Source organism: Eretmochelys imbricata, chromosome 24 (genome assembly GCF_965152235.1).
Source record: "Eretmochelys imbricata isolate rEreImb1 chromosome 24, rEreImb1.hap1, whole genome shotgun sequence".
Lineage (NCBI taxonomy): Eukaryota > Metazoa > Chordata > Testudines > Cheloniidae > Eretmochelys > Eretmochelys imbricata.
In genome coordinates, this window is record NC_135595.1 from 18618262 (window position 1) to 18630841 (window position 12580).

Here is a 12580-nt window from a genome sequence, read left to right on the forward strand (position 1 = left end):
TCAGGAGAGCAGCTTCACCAGCAGCAGCCCAGTCAGGCCAGGCAGGTAGAGGGAAAAGGAGAATTTCCCCAGAGCTGGGCTGGCTCCGCTGCAGGTGGCAGGTTTGGAGGTCGCCTCTGTGAACATGAACCAGTAGACTGCAGAACTCAGGCTGTCTCTGGATTTAATGCCCTTCACAGACTCAGAAGCGCAGCCTTTTGCAACAAATATTGATGTCTCTAGAGTTGAACCTGAAGGAGGAAACCAGCCTGTTATGAGGCGGGGGCAGCTCTGGTTCCTTCTCTGCCCCCAGAACCTCTGTCTGCACCATCCAGCGGTTCCCGCCTCTGCCCCCCGGTCCTACCCGCCCAGTGCTCTCCCTGCTCTCGCTGTAACTGGCCATGGCAGGCTGGGCGTCTGGTCCCCTCGTGCCTCTCCCACGCCCCTTTCTGCAGCTCCACAAGAGACTGAAGCTGGAGTTTGGATCCCAGCTGATCGCTCAGGGGCGGCTCCTTCCCAGCGCGCGGCCCCCCGAGGAACACGCCCGGCTCTCAGCGTCCCCAGCAGCCCCGACCGCTCGGTTCAGTTATTTTATAAACACCCCAAACACCTGGGAGTCCTGGACAAACACTGAGAACAGGAGCTTCCACACTGAGCAATGGCTTAGCTCCACCTTAAACATACATGGGGTGGGGTCTAGACGTTAAAGCAGTGGGGGCTGGGAGCCAGGACTCCTGGGTTCTCTCCCCAGCTCTGCATCATTGACATAACATTGACATAACAACAAGAGACGCGTTGTCATAACTCCAGGAGCTGGGCAGCATCACTGAGGCGGGGGAGCTGGTCTGGAAGGAAAAAATTCCAAATTCCTCTCTCCTTCCCTCCGGCCAAAACCCCTCTTGGCCGCCCCCACCTTCCCAAAGCTTCAGCACAGCCCGAGGGTCTGGGAGACTCTAGGGGCCTGTCTACACTACAGCTTGGGCAGGTACAAGTTACGTCACTTCAAGGTGTGAATAATCCACCTCCTTCAGCGGTGTAAGTTACGCCACCCTAAGTGCCAGTGCCCACTTCCCGCTGCCATCCCACTGCTGCTCGCGGAGGTGGTTTTATTATGCCGACTGGAGAGTTCTCGCCCGTCAGCACAGAGCGTCTTCACCGGATGCGGTACCATGGCACCGCAGTCGCCCTTCTAGTGTAGACTGGCCCTAGGTTTCACCAGCCCTTTGGGGAGTTCCCGAGGCGTGAGGTTCCCGGGCTCGCTCCCGCACTGCGGCCAGCTGGCAGCATTTACCTTTCACTAGGGTCCCAGCGAAACTGATGCAATAGTTCTCATCCCCTGTACAAGGGGTGTCTTGGCTTTCGCAGGGATTGGTATTCAGAGCAAAGCAGGTGGGGCACTGCAGCCCGTTCTTGGTGGTGTTCTCCTTGGGCACTGAGAAAGGAGAGACACACGGTTACAGGGCGGGTTGAAGTTCATTTACCCCACATTGTGCGCCCACTCCCCTGCATTGCCCAAGTGTGTAAAGGCCCCTATCCCCAGCCCGACAGCATTGCTCCGTCCGTCTGTCACATGGCAACCTCGGAAGCCTGCAGCCGATGAATTCCAGCATTTCCAGGCACTTTCTGGGCCCCCAGGGCCAGAACCCTGCTGTCTTTGGGAGAAATCAGAACATGCCCCCCCTCCCTCCCCCCACCAGCTGATTAGCCCAGCCGCCTCTGCAACTGTCTCAGATCAAACAACTGGTCGATGGTCCCACTGACACCCCCATCTCCCTTCTGCCCAGCATCCCAGGGGTGTAACACCCGGAATGACTGATCTCCAAGACAGAAAGGAGGATGGTGGGGGGAAGGGGAATGGGGGAGAGGGGTATGGGGGAGGGGCACTGAATCCATGGCAAGGCAGGGGAGATTGGAATACAAAGTTGTCTCCAATGCACTCCAAGAACTTGCTGGATGATCTGTGCCTGGCTATGTTATTTTCCCAACCGATCTCTGAGTGGTTGAAAGTCCCCATCCCCACCACTGCCTGGGCTTTGCAGGATTTTGTGAGTTGTTTAAAAAAAGCCTCACCCACCTCTTCTTCCTGGTTAGCTGGTCTGTTGCCGACCCTCCCATGGGGTCCCCCCACTGCTTGTTACCCCTTTTATCCCGACCCGGAGACTTTCAACAAGTCCATTTCCTATTCCCAACCCAGCCTCTGAGAAGGTGCAGACATCTTTGCTATACCACGCAACCCCTTCTCCCTTTGTTCCTGCCCGCCCGGAGCAAGCCGTGCCCCTCGGGGCCGATATCCCAGCCATGTGTGTTCTCCCCCCACATCTCTGGGCGATGTCCCAGCTGTGATCACTCACTCATTCAAAAGCTGAAAGCGACGGGAAATCCAATTGTTTGGGGAAATGGCCAAACGGGCAAGTTTGAATTTTTTGCACAAGGACCAACGGGGATAAACTGGCCAGCAATGAACAGCCCCGAGTCACTGAACTCAGTTTCCAGCCATCAGAAGAGGGACGTCTTGGAGCAGCTTCCCACAGTAAGTGGGGAGCAAAGCCCCCAGCGAGTTTGAAGTGGAGGCTGATAGGTTCAGGGAGGTTTAGATTTGAGCCCATCCCGGCTGCTGCCCCCTCTCTCGCCTGCAGCCCCCGCCCGTCTGATTTCACATAGGCCCTGACTGCTCCACCCCCTGGTCTGGAGACCCGCCAGCTACAGCCATTTCAATGGCGACAGAAATGACATTCGAGTGAGTGGACTCTAGGGCAATAAAGGGGAGAAATGGTAACAAAGACAATCGTGCCGGGGCTTGTCCACATGAACCATTCGACTGTAGCAAGCGGGGGAGGTGACTAAGCTCCACTGGGCTCTGAATCGACCCTGCACCAGCCTGCCACGGCCCAGCTGTCCACGTGCAGCCTGCTGACGCGCGTGAACCCTTCGTTCATGTGCTTTGAGCTAGTGCCCTTCCAACAAGCCATGAAACGGCACCGTAAAAACAGATCCCTACGTACCTGCCAGTACAGCCGAGTTACACTTGTCTGTGTTGCACTGTGCGATGTTGACCCGCACATACTTGCCATTCCCAAGAGTGACAGTGACGGGGCCTTTTATGAAAGCACTGAAGTCACGTACGCAGCCTTTGGAAAGGTTTGTGGACTTTGTCTCGCCTACTGTAATTAAAAAACCAAAGAACAGAACTGAGAGGCTGGGAGGGGAACCTCGAGGCGGAGCAGGGAGGTTATTTTACCTCCGAGTTTCGCCCTGGGGTGAAGTTGCTGGGAGCCCGTGCCCAGTTTTGGCACCCACCATTCCAGAAAGAGTTTGCACACTTGGGGAGGGGTCAGAGAAGAGCCATGAGGATGATTAAAGGGCTAGAAAACCTGCATTAAAGCGAGAGGTGCCAGGAGCTCCATCCAGGTAGCTCAACACAGAGCAGATTCGGGGGTGACGTGATCACTGTCTGCCAGAACCTAGCCGGGAACAAACATTTACTAAGAGGCTCCTCAGTCGGGCGGTGGAAGGTCGGACGCCATCCAGTGGCTGGGAGTTGGAGCCGGACAGGCTCAGACTGGAAATAAGGCGACTGTCTCACAGGGAGGGTGATTAACCACTGGGACAATCTCCCAAGGGCCGTGGTGATTCTTCGTCAGTGACAATTTGTAAAGCCAGATGGGATGCTCTTCTCCCACCTCTGCTCTTGGGGCCATCTGTGAACCCGAGTTAGCCACGCCCTGGTCTCAGCATCTGCACTGCTAAGCCTCCCGGGGCTTCGATCCACCCGGACACTGCCAGGCCGGTGCTGCACTAACCCCGGGGCAGCGTTAGGCCTTTTGCAGGCATGTCCCATGGTTGTTAGCACTGCCCTGAGCTGTGCAGTTCTCTGCCGTGAGTCTCTGCGACGGCGTCTCTGCTTGAGAGCCAGGTAGAGACGAAGCCGGCTGCAGGGAAAGTGGAGTTTAAAACGTCCCCAAGGGGTCGATAAACCGGAAGGTGATTTCGCTGCAGCAGAAGTGAGTAGGCAGGAGGGCAGGAAAACATGGCCCCCAAGGAATTATGGGAAGGCATTGGAGGACTATTGGCAACTGTGTGAAATAAGCTAGTGTACACCTGTGTCCCCACTGCAAAGTTAAAGTGGAACCCGGGTCTAAGCTACACCTTGAACTGCACAGCCAGCCTGAGCTCACAGCTCATATCCACTCAGGTGAAAGGGTCTGTGTGGGTAATAGGGACGGTGGTGGGGGTTAGAGCTAAACCCCGGGTCACGGCCCACATTAAATGCAGTGAAGCCATACCCTGAGTGGGTGGAAGTTTTAATAAACCCATTTGTGACTGCGCTGGGAAAATTTCCTGACTCTGGTCAGAAGGGTGTGGGTGGGGGGATAGACAGATAGATCACATTAAAGCTGATTTGTGCTATGCATCCTTCTTACAGGGTAAATGAAAGGAAACATTAAATCTCTTTAATTCAAAGGAAGGATGAACAAAACCAGGTCTGTAACTAAGGTTTTCAATTTCAAAAGGGCAAACATTGAGAAGGGAACTAGTGAAATCTACTGTCCTGATCCCAGGGAGTTGAAAATGGAGAAGGTTTGGAATCTCTTGAAGTCAAACAGGCAGAAACTATCTTGAATTTGCATCCCAAGCAAGGAGAAAAATCTTGTAAGGCCGGGCTCCAGCCCTGAGCAGCTGACTAAGAGGTTCAGACAGGATTCTGGGAGCCTGGTAATGTACGAGGGGTCTCACTGCCAATTTCCCTTTTTTAACATAATTCAGAACGTGCATTTCCACCCAAAGCAGCTTCGCTTGCTGCAGCGCAGCCGTCCATTGTGGAGCTGAAAACGTAGTGAATAAAAATCCATAACTAAAGCCCAAGGGGTGAGATCCTGGCCCCACTGAAGTCAATGGCAGATCTGCAACTGGCTCCAAGGGGCAGGATTTCAGACCGCCCAGTCTTCCGGTCGCAACCCTGTAATGTTGCCTGAACAAATCAAGCGTCGAGCCCAGACTGAGTGTTCTGTGCCGGGTGAATGTGCTTTGTGGGTGGATTGTGCTGGGGTTGGCCTTAGCGATGAGGATGTGTCAGACTGTGGGGTAGGATGTGCCTGGACTGATGGCAATGTCACCTACCCAGTTTAATATCTTCTGCCACCGTAAAGCAGCCGCCTTTAGCCGTGTCTGCTGGGCAGGTCCCTGCTGGAGGCTGGCAGGAGTCTGCTGAGCCGGAGCACGCTTGGCATGTCACTGTTTGTGCTGGAGAAAGAAGAACACGTGTTTCCTTTTTACTGTGACATAACAGTCTCACTCTGACACATCCCTTAGCCCCAAGTCTTCCCCCTCTGCTCCAAACAAGCCGAGGGGTTAACAGACCCAGTTTCCACTGGGACACTCGGCAATTGCTCAATTTGAACCGCCCTGGGCCAATGGTACTCAGGGGGTCAGCAAGGGAAGGGTGAAGGGGATGGTGCTCTTCCCAAGCTCCGCCCACAAATTCAGCTCCGCCCACCCAAGATCTCATTCCTGTTTTAAAGGTATTCACAGTACCGGAGAGTCGCTCACTTCTCAGCGTGTGTTGCCTGAAGCCATTGAACCACCCAGGGCTCCTTGCAGCCCCCCATTGCCCTCACAAATTCGAGTTCCCCTCCTATCTCCTTCTATAGCAGGGTTGCCAGGCTCAGACCCCCACCCCCTACACAATGCCAGGGGCTCTGTGTACCCTTCATTCCCCTGCCCCGTACCAAGGTCTCCTATTCTCTCCCCATGCCAGGGGTTCTGTGTGCCTCCCATTCCCATCCCCCATACCTGGGTTCCCCATTCTCCCCCTATGCCAGGGGTTCTGTGTGCCCTCCTCCTCTCGCTCCCTCCCCCGCATCGTCCGTCTTTCTGCCTGGGAGATCAGCCGCTCAGGGTGTAACATGTTAAGCTCCATGGGGACACTGGGCAGAGCTGGGCTGGGGGGTGTTGATGGGCTGGAAGGTGTCAATGGCCCCATCAACCGGTTCTTTGATCTACACACAGCTACTGAGGGGGTTGAAGGTCTGACTGGGCTGGCCAGACTCCAACAGCTCTGTGTGTCCCCGATTTCCCTCTTCCAGTTTTATGATTCTGTCCCCACCCCCAAAAAAACCCAATAGGGTTCTGCCCAGTGATGTCTATAACATCCTCTGCAATTTAGGAGTTGATGGAACGCAGCATTCAAAAGTTACTTCATTGCACAGAAATAGGGAAATGCCATTGAGGTGAGTGCGGCCAGGTTGTCTGGGCTGCCAGCCGGCCATCAGAAGGGTCTGACGGAAAGGGGTGCAGAAGCCAGCTGTCTTGGCCTTTAGCTTCACAGGGATTGCTCCCCTTTGGGAAGGCTCTGTGTTGGGCAGGCCCCCAGTTTTACAGCCGGTTACAGGCCCTAGGCTTAAGTTAAAGTCAACTTTGCCCACATCCCTCTGGATCAGCCCAGCCATTTGCAGTATGCGGGGGATGGCAAGGATGGAAATTTCCGGGCAAAAACCTGTGTTAAACAGCACAAAGGGACGTTCATTGTCTCTTGTTCCCCAAATTACCATTGATACAAGTCATATTAACCACAGCGCACAGACCTCCTGGGGACCTGTAAGTGGAGAATCTCTGCCCTTCAGTACTTATGTACAGCGCCCTGCACAAAAGCTATGTAAGTGCAACATCTTCACAGCTTTTCTTTTAGAGAGTCTAAGAGTTTCAGGCTCTGATGCTGATCTAGTCTGAGCTCCTGCCTAGCTGAAGCCAGAAAACCTCACCCAGCCCTTCCTCCATGCAGCCCATATCTGATGGTCGAGCTAGAGCCAATCTTCCAGAAGGACGTCCAATCCCAATGTACAGAGACCAAGAGATGGAGAATCCCCACCCCCACCCCCACCCCCACTTGAGAAGCTGGTGCCAGGATTAATTCCACCTTGGACTGATCTAAATTCAGCTCCCACCATTGGATCTCATTCTGCCTCTGTTTGCTCGGTTGGAGAGCCCTCTGCTACCGGACATTGTAGGCCTGATTCCAGGTTACACTCAGTCCCCTATTGTGTAATTTACTCCTCTATTAATTCCCCTTCATGCTGCCAAAGCAGTGCAGAGGGGCCTTCGTGGGGATAAGAATTCAGGGCAGTGTCCAGTCACGGTGTCCCTCAGGTCCACGCCCAACAGATGGGTTGCTATGGCTGCGGCCCTTGGGGAATTCACACCCTGAGCACTGCAGTGTGACCAGTCTAACCCCTGGGAGAGATGGAGGTCGATGGGTGAATGCTTCCCTCAACTCGGCTACCGTCATTCAGGGAGGGGAGTTCCTAGAGGGATGGAAAACCCCGTCCTTTTGGACACGAGGCATCTTCACTACGGTGCTCTGCTGGCCCAGCCACAGCTCTGTGGCTAAGCCACGACAGCAGCCATAGTGTAGACAGGGCCCTGTACCCCACACAGAGCTAATCCCCCCTCCCTGCACATGCTGGATGTTCCCCTGACTGGGGGTCCGGGGGGTATAAAGGGTCCAAGCCCAGGAGGGGTTAGACGGCCACAGAAGCAGGTGACTCACGTGGGGAAGTTTGTGCATTCGTCGTAGCTAGGAGAGCAGGGAGAAGGCAGAGGAGGAAGGAAACCATCCTGGTGCTGGGAGGCCCACGGGGCTGGGCTCGGAGCCGAACGGGGCCTTATACCGGCTGACACGGCGAGCTCTGCCGGGGGGAGAGGAGAGAGTCAAGACCAAAATGAGGCGGGATAGGGAATTCCAGCCGAAATTTGGGCAGAGGAGCACCAGGCAACGGAGTCACACAATTAACCAATTCTGTGCTTCACTGGCAGTTCCAAAAGATCGGGTGGGAAATCGTTTTGGGTTGGCCCAAAATTCTCGTCCAACTGCAAAGCCGAACGAAAAATGATTTTGGTTCATTTTCAAGCATTTAGAAAGATTTTAAAATTGGATGAAATAGAAATGCTGCCATCAATTCTGAAATGAAAAGACATTTTGAGTTGGAAAAAATCCAGAACGTCTAATTCGGGAGATGTCCAGACAAAACGTTTCCATTCTTTCAAGATGTTTTTTCTCGGATTTTTTTTCAGCTGCAGCAATGTGGTGAAATTGACACAAATTTGCAAAATGTCTCACTCGCCCTGAACCTGCTTTTTTCAGTGGAGAAACGTTTCCGTCGAAAAATTTCTCCCAGCTCCCTCCTGCCACTGACATGCCTGGAAAAACAGAGTGGGAACTGCAGGGTAGAGTCCTGCAAAGGCCTGGTTTTCAAATCCCACTCCGACCCGCCCCCAAACTGTTTCTTGCATTTTTATTTCGCTCCCAGCTGCAAAAACCTTAGATCCCGCAAATCCTACAAGAGAGAGAGATTCCCTCATGCCACTTTTAAAGAAAATAGTCTGGTTAATATATTATACATATAAACGGAAGTCAGACATAATTCTTACCGCTAAAAGTATAAAACAAATCTTACTTAAACCATGTAAAAAGTTATTTAAGTGCTGTTATAATGGACATCAAATCACTTTCTATCCTTTGCTTAAATTTAAGTATAAACACTTTTATTTTTAAAAAGCCAACTTGCTTTCTATTGCTGAAATTCTACTGATGACAAGCTGCTGCCCTGTGTTTTCCCGCATATTACCACAGTCGGCTTTCTTTGGCCACCCAATCCCACTTGCAACAAAGCACTTTTACCCGCTCCTGCTATTATGGCAGCAGGTCCTGTGGGTCCCGTGGGATCCCAGTCCTGCTGCAGAGCTCTAGCCTGGCCCAGGTTTCACTCCCTCCTCCGTATTTGCTCCAGGTCTGCACCGTCCCTTGTGACATGGGGCGACCGGCATGGCCTGTGGGGCGCCAGGGACAGAGCATCCTGCCAATCTGCAGAGGGGCCCTACAGTGTTTCCACATTATCTCCACCCCCTTGGGCGGCTTCTTCCCTTTCCACTTCTGCAGCGAGCTGAGATGTCCATTGATCCTCCTGCAGGGACACTCCGGTCCCTTCCCTGGATCAGCCCAGTTCGGTTAGAAGCTGTCAGGTCTCGGAGGCTTCAGACCCCCGCCCTGCCCATGTGCGTTACTTTGCATTGACCAAAACTCAACTTCATCTGCCATCGCGTTGCCCGTTGACCCAGCTCCTTTCGATCTCCCTCAAGTTCCCGACTAACCTCAATACGTTGCCTTCTCTGCAGATTTCACCACCTCCTCGCTCACCCCCCGTCAGATCATCTGAGTACCATGAACTCTGGGTCTAGCACAGAGCCTGGAGGCCTCCACTTTTAAGCTTTTGCCATCACACAAAATTCCCTTGAATTCTGGCTCTGTTTTCTAGAGACACAAGGTGGGGGGAAGAGACGAGCTTCCGAGCGACACCGAGCTCTGCTGCGGGTCAGCCCAGCAGAAGCTGGTCCAATAAAAGCTTTTCCCTCCCCCACCTTGTCTCTCTAATATCCCTGGACCCGAATGGCTACAAGAACGCTGCAAACTCCTGTTTTCTGGCTGTTGTCCTGTTTCTGCTCCATGACGGTCCATTGCCTCCCACCCCAGGACGGCTTCGATTCCTTCCTGCCGTACAGCGAGGGACTGTGCTGAAGGCTTTTTGACAGTCCACATCAAGTACATCGAGTGGTTCATCTCTGCTCCCTAAACCTGAGACGTTCAAAGCAGCCAAAGGGAGACCGAGACCCGACTCCCAGGGAGTTTCAGCAGACGCTGGCCCCCTCGCCGCTGGTTTTTCCTTTGAAAATCTCCCTATTTCATTCCCGCACCACTCCAGGAGTGAGACTTCTTTTCCCTTGCACAGACTGAGCCGCTTTATCCCGGCTCTGTCGTCGTCATGGGGTTTTGCAGCGGGAGCGTGCACCTGAGATATATCTTCAGCCTTTACCCGCTTTGCAGCAGACCAGGGAAGATTACAAGGGATAATATAACACGGCTTAAAAACTCTTACCTTCAGGTGCAAAATAGTCCAGTTCACCTCCAATTTCTCTGGAAATTGAAGAGATGCACTAACCTGTCTAGCATGGCCCCTTTCCTCTCTATATAGGCCAAAGACAGAATTGGACGTAATTGGGTGTAATGATTTACTGAAAGCAACATGCAATACGACCATCATGCCTGGCCACTCCCTCTTTAAGTACAATTCAGACCAACTCTTTCTCAACCCATCAGCTTGTGTTTTATAGAACTTGTCTCGTAAAGTCTCCTGGTTCGTGCAACAGAGTTAGGAGGTGATACTCAGCTCAGTCACAAGGGTAGAGGTGCGACTGTTTGCACATTGGAGGTGTTTAGCCAGATCATGAGATGGTGTGGATCATAGAGCGAGGGCAAATTCACAGCAGCTGGGGATCTGTCCAATAGAGCTAGGGCCAATTGACACCAGCCCAGGATCTGGTTCCATTTACTCTAATGGAGTGATGGTCGATTGACACTAAATGGGGGATCTAGTGAAACTATCCCAAGGTAACTAAGGTTGACCATGGAGTTGGCCCCATTAGGACAGCTGCCCTCTCACACCCAGAACAGGTTGTTAAATTCCTTCTCCTTAAATTGGGCAAACATTCATTGGTGACACATTTTCTTATCCGCCCCATGTCAAGGGCGTTGTGTCCAACTGGGTCTCGTGCCCGTGATGTCGTGCCCGGCTGGGGGAATTTAGTTACAGAATAACTGAGCGGAGAAGTGCGTTTCGGCCTTGGTTGTATTTCAAGCCAGTTTTGCTCCCTGAGGTTGTCGAGATGGGTAGGGGGCTTCCAGACGGAATCCAGGTGTTAGGATCTCCAGGAGTCTAAAGAGAGGGGGTGGTTGGAGAGCGACTGGTGAACAGTGCGATGGAAAACCTGGGGATTAGTTATATCAATGCATTAATGCAAGGCTCAGATTCAATTGGTAGGTGGTGATTCTGTATTGGTGCCTCACCGAGTTTGCAGCCTTGTTCTCTAGAATCTCGGCTGTCATTGAAAACACAAGAGTGAGGGGAATGGGAAAGTCCCCCACAAACCTTTTTCAAAAGCTCTTTCGGTTTAGATAGTTTTACGCGGTAGCCTTTTCTAAAAGGGGCAACAACTGGTTTTATTTTAAAACTGTCTCCGTAAACCATTTTCCATACCTTCAGAGAATTTGAGGGGTTGACATCAGCAGGTCTGGTATGTATAGTTCTGTGAAAGCTCCGGTTGTCACTCTTTATAAACTCAGGTAACACGTTAGGTAGCGAACTGGGCTGTGGGATGCAGAATGTCTCCACATCTGAATTTGTAAAGTTCTGTTAAATGGCCCCACACCCCGCACATCATGCCACTTTAGCAATCTGCTTAAAGTTTGGTTGAGAAATTCTTTTCTCTGATCTGTGTATAATTTTTGAGGCAGGCAACCTTCACTGCAAACAGCTTTAAAGGCCATGGTACTTCACTGCCCATTTTATCTTTGAGGCCTAAGGCCCAGGCTCATGTAGAGAGACTGTCTATTGCTGTTAAGATATACTTAAAATCACTGTAAAACTCCAGAGTAAAACTCCAGACATCGGGGGCGTGGGGAAGGGTTCCATCCTAGACCCTGGCATTACACCTCTTCTGATTAGTAGATGTTTCCCTTCTGGAATGCTCTAAGGGGGGCTGAAACCCCTTTGGTGAGGGGGGAATTCTTAGAGGGGTCACAGAGCCCTCTTTTCGGGTGCGTCACCCCATCCCAGAACCTGTCCTAATTGGTCAAATCTACTCTCAGGGAGGTCCTGTGGGGCTGAAAATCACCCCACTTGGTACAGAATGGCGGGGGGAGTTTACAGAGGGGTCACATGCCATTCCTTCCTTCTGCTTATGTGTCCATCTTGACCCCAGAAATAATACCCCAGGGGCTGAGTTTTACGGTGACAAGTGGGTGGAGCCTGAGGGTAAAAGAGGTGGGTGCAATGTTTGATTGATGTTGTCACACTTGTACTACTTATCTATCCCCATACACCTCCTCTGTCTATTTCGAAAGATCTCCAGGGCAGGACTGTGTCAACATGTCTGTGCAGCACCTGACACAACTGGGGCCGCAATCTAGTCAGAGTCTGGGCAGAACTTGGCACAACGCATTCCTGATCTCTAGGTAGTACCCTAGTACGTTTCTTGACAAAGCCCTGTCTGGCATGATTTAATTGGGGATCGGTCCTGCTTTGGGCCGGGAGTTGGACTAGATGACCTCCTGAGGTCCCTTCCAAGACTGATATTCTATGATTCTTTCTCTCTTACATGCCAAGGGACCGCAGATCCCTCCGGGCTAGGATAGCACTGAAGTGCAGCCACCTCTGGGGTGGGGGTGAACCCCAGCTTGGGGAATGTCTAATGACAGCAATGTTTAGGAGATGGACCCTGGAAGATTAAATATCCTCAGAGGGGAGCCCAGTCACTTTAACAGAGACAAGGGTGGAAATCAACAAATGCACCGCGACTCCCACTCATCCTCTGCCTCTGGCAGCCCAGTGAGACTGCAGCCCAAGGACTCTTCCCCAAGGGGTCCCTCCATCTTCCCAGTGGATGCCCCCCTTCACTGGCTCTCCGCTCTCCCCAGCTGTGGGAGGGCCACTGGTCTGCCCTCTAGGATGCATCCACACTGCAGCTGGGAGGGGTCTCTTCAGCTTGGAAAAGA

General features: G+C 52.5%; 1 pseudogene; it reads right to left on the reverse strand.

The window, feature by feature from the left end:
- Positions 1-5839, reverse strand: LOC144280003 (phospholipase A2 inhibitor and Ly6/PLAUR domain-containing protein-like; annotated as a pseudogene).
- Positions 5840-12580: the final 6741 nt, after the last annotated feature.